The sequence below is a fragment of the Sinocyclocheilus rhinocerous genome, unplaced genomic scaffold (assembly GCF_001515625.1).
Source record: "Sinocyclocheilus rhinocerous isolate Xijiao unplaced genomic scaffold, SAMN03320098_v1.1 scaffold910, whole genome shotgun sequence".
NCBI lineage: Eukaryota > Metazoa > Chordata > Actinopteri > Cypriniformes > Cyprinidae > Sinocyclocheilus > Sinocyclocheilus rhinocerous.
Window position 1 is genome coordinate 344,038 of NW_015667266.1, and position 4,295 is coordinate 348,332.

The 4,295-nt window shown below is 30.4% G+C and overlaps 1 long non-coding RNA gene across 1 annotated transcript in view; it reads left to right on the forward strand.

The window, feature by feature from the left end:
* The window catches only part of LOC107733396 (uncharacterized), a 10,693-nt gene extending 6,410 nt beyond the window's left edge, over nucleotides 1-4,283 (forward strand). Inside the window, exons 2-4 of the long non-coding RNA XR_001638971.1 lie at nucleotides 1,156-1,276; nucleotides 3,482-3,538; nucleotides 4,235-4,283. This is a non-coding gene — a long non-coding RNA (uncharacterized LOC107733396). The remainder of the gene's footprint in view (nucleotides 1-1,155; nucleotides 1,277-3,481; nucleotides 3,539-4,234) is intronic.
* Nucleotides 4,284-4,295: the final 12 nt, after the last annotated feature.

The window sequence follows — 4,295 nt, forward strand, 5'->3', positions numbered from 1 at the left end:
TGTGTGCGTGTGTGTGTGTGTGTGTGTGTGTGTGTGTGTGTGTGCTGCAGGGTTGCCTCTATATTTGGCTCTTTTGAGTCTCGCTCAGCTGGTCTTTTGCCGCAGTCCTGTTCCTTTGATTCATTCACAAAAGCAGCCACACGTCAAACGCACAGAGAAAAATAATGAATGAGTGCTGCAGTGATCGCAGGTGCTTCAGCCATCACAACGCACAGATATTCAGACCTCAGCAACTACAGATGAGATTCACTAACAAAATCAGTTCTGATTAATGATTATTTTAATACTTTTAAGGAAGTGAATAAAAGCTTGATGGGATAACATTTGAAAATTAAGAAATTAATACGTATATCAGTATTCCAGATACTGTAAATTTACATTTTTTTTTTCTTAAATAGGGTTGCAAAGGGGCAGAAAATCTCTGGTAAATTTCCAAAAACTTACCAAAATTCTCCAAAAGTTTCCAAAAAATCTGGAAAGTGTCTATAATTTACTGGAAATTTTCCACCACATTCTTAAATACCATTTATTTTATTAAAAAAAGTTTTACCGTACAATAATATTATTACTGTAGTAATATATTTCTTATTTTGCTTAATGTGCATTTTTATTGAATAATTAATCAAAAAAATTGTTGTTACTATAGTTTCTTTAGTTATGTTGATACTGATATTTTGAGATAAACAAACAAACACAGCAAAAAAAAAAAGTTGTATTTTAAGTTGTAATCACAATTTTATGTTTAAAAAAACATTACTGTCCAGTGCTTATTGTTGTATCACTATTACTATTTTGAAATATTTTAAATGTTTTAATTTTCTGCCGTCTTTGTAGTTTAAGTTTTAGTTGTCATTTTTACAAATGTTTGTTTTTGGTTTTTAAAACGTATTGTATGAGCCTGAAAAAAAATCCTGATGTATCAAATATGATACTCAACAAAGTTCCTTTTCAAAAAATATTTTTTTAGATGGTTAATATCAAAAATGACACATTTGAGCTTTAACAAATGCTGTCCTATGATCCAGCCTGACTCAGATCTTCTGACGTGTGCATTAATCATTTACACTCAGACATAATAATCACATGACATATTGAATGGCTGAGTCTTGGCTTGATTTTGCAGTGACTGGTCCTGTGTGTCTCTCTCTGGTTCAGGTTTTGTCAGCAGGTGCTGCGTCTCGATGCAGATGCTCCGGGTGAAATGAATAAGGCACCTCAGCCTCTGTCAGGACCCCCATCTGCCCCGCTTCCCGCGCCCTCCCTGGGCCTGTCCCAGGTAACTCGCATCACGCTTTCATTCATTTTCTTTACGCAAGTTGCTGTCTGAAATGTTCTCCCGCCGCATTTTGATTGACAGGATATAATCGGATCTGATCATTGGCTGTTTTCAAAACCGATTATCGGCCGATATATCGGTGCATCCTTAAAGAAGTAGTTCACTTCCAGAATAAAAATCTCCTGATCATTTACTCGCCCCATGTCATCCGAGATGTTCATGTCTTTCTGTCTTCAGTCGCAACGAAATGAAGGTTTTCTCATTTTCTAAAAAAAATAAACATTTGTATAGTTTTTAACCACAGATGCTGGTCTTGCACTAGCTGGACTTCACACATGATGTAATCACGTTGAAAAGGTCACGCGTGACGCAGGCGGAAGCACCGACCCAGTGTTTACAAAGCGAACGTGCAAAGAAAGTCAAACGCCCTTTACAAAAAAATTTAAAACAACGATGTTGGAGGAGAAAATGAGAGTTTTTCACCTTACTCTTCCTTTCTGAACCGGAGCACACAGACAAAGAGCTGACCGCGCGCGACCTTTCCAACGTGATTACGTCATGCGTGAAGTCCAGCTAGTGCAAGACCAGCATCTTTGGTTAAAAACTATATAAATGTTTATTTTTTAATAAAATGATTGATGATTTCTCTAGATAAGACTCTTATTCCTCGGCTGGGATCGTGTAGAGCTCTTTGAAGCTGCGCTAAACTGCAATTTGAACCTTCAACCCGTTGATCCCCATTGAAGTCTATTATATGGAGAAAAATCCTGGAATGCTTTCCTCAAAAACCTTCATTTCTTTGCGACTGAAGACAGAAAGACATGAACATCTTGGAAGACATGGGGTGAGTAAATTCTTTTAAGGATGCACCGATATATCGGCCGATAATCGGTATTGAAACAGCCAGTGATCAGATCCGATTATATCCTGTCAATCAAAATGCGGCGTGAAAACATTTCAGACAGCAACTTGCTGTGTCGTGTCAAATTCATGGCTGTTCGAGTTAACGCTTAATTACTGTTAATTATATATGTATGTTTGGATAAATCTGTCATGAAGACAAGTTTTTAAGAAAACTACCTCATGTGCAATTAAGTTGTATACAAATGTTTTTATTTGAGTGTGATTATTATATCTGAAAATAAATAGCATTGAATATAATAGTGTTGTTGTTCATTTTAACCTCTAATATTATGTACCAGTGTATAATTTACATCATTAGTTGGGAGACATTTGTTATTTTCTAATTAAGAAAACAGAACTATCGGTACTGGTATAATCGGATATCATTCTGAATGATCGGCTATCGGCTGAGAAGTTCAGTATCGGTGCGTCTCTAATTGTGATCTATTTGGTAAAAAATTATAAAATAAATAAAATTAAATAATAAAAAAAATAAAAATAGTATTTAAATAATTAAAAAAGAAAGAAAAAGATAATAAAATTAAATAAATAAATAAATAAATAATTTAAAAAGTGGAAAGAAAAGGTAAGATTATAAAATAAATACAAATAATTAAAAAAGAAAGAAATTATTTCATATTAAATAGTTAAAAAAAGAATGAAAAAGTATGATAATAAATATAATTAAATAATTAAAAAAGAATAAAATTAATAAAATTAAATAATACACAAATAAAAATAATACTTAAATAATTAAAAAAGAAAGAAAAAGATAATAAAATTAAATTAAACAATTAAAAATAATAATAAAAAAATGGAAAGAAAATGTAAGATTATAAAATAAATACAAATAATTAAAAAAATTATTTCAAATTAAATAGTTAAAAAAGAATGAAAAAGTATGATAATAAATATAATTCAATAATTAAAAAAGAATAAAATTAATAAAATTAAATAATTAAAAATAATACTTAAATAATTAAAAAAGAAAGAAAAAGATAATAAAATTAAATTAAACAATTAAAAAATAATAATAATTTAAAAAATGGAAAGAAAAAGTAAGATTATAAAATAAATACAAATAACTAAAAAATAAATGATTTCAAATTAAATAGTTAAAAAAAGAATGAACAAGTATGATAATAAATATATTTAAATAATTAAAAAAGAAAAATATAAATAATTTAAAAAAGAGAAAGAAAAAAGAAAGTAAGAAAAAAAAAATGTTTAGTTTAATGACAGACATTTTTACAGAAGCTCCGTCTGGATCTCTCATGTAATGATGCATGTGTGTCTCTGTAGCCCAGTTTTCCTCCTGCTCCTCCGCCGCAGATGAACCCCACGGCCCAACCCCGACAGGTACAGCAGCCCAAACACGCATCACTTCCTGCTGCGTTACTGGCCCCTTCATTTCCTCCTTCGGCATTTCAGGATTTTCAATAAAGAACCAAACCAGCCAGCTTATGTCACATTTAATATAACATTTTATAAAGATATAAAACACTAAGGTATCCCATAATGCAGAGATTCCCAAAATCTGTGAGCTAAAATATTTACTTATTTCAATAATTTAGCACATTCAAATGATTACATGACATGCAGGCCAATCTTTTTTAGTGAGTGTTTTATTTTGAGCTCTTATTTTTAAAATTATTTTAATTTTATGACCAGTAAAAAATATTGTTGGGAAACCCTGCAATAAAACACTGTTAAAGATAGAATCAAACGTTAAAAAATTTGTCCATTCTTAATTTTTTCCAAGAAAATGTTTTTTTTTTAAAAAGGATGATAATAAAATATATATAAATAAATAATTTTAAAAAATAATAAGAAATATTATTAATATACTGTTATAGTATTTTTTGATTTATTAATAATTATTAATATTTTAAATGTTGTTTTCATTTGAATTTTTGTTTGTTTTGTCATTTTTTTATGTCTATTTAGTTTATTAATTTGCTTTGCTTTTAGTTTTAGTACTTCAGCTTTAAATTAAAACTGGTGTTGCTTCGGGATCTTGACCTTTGACCTGTACGTGTGGCTTTCTCTTTCTAGTTTGCCTCCGGTCCGAGAGCTTTACCACAACAGGTACTAACACAAACACTCCCACACACAC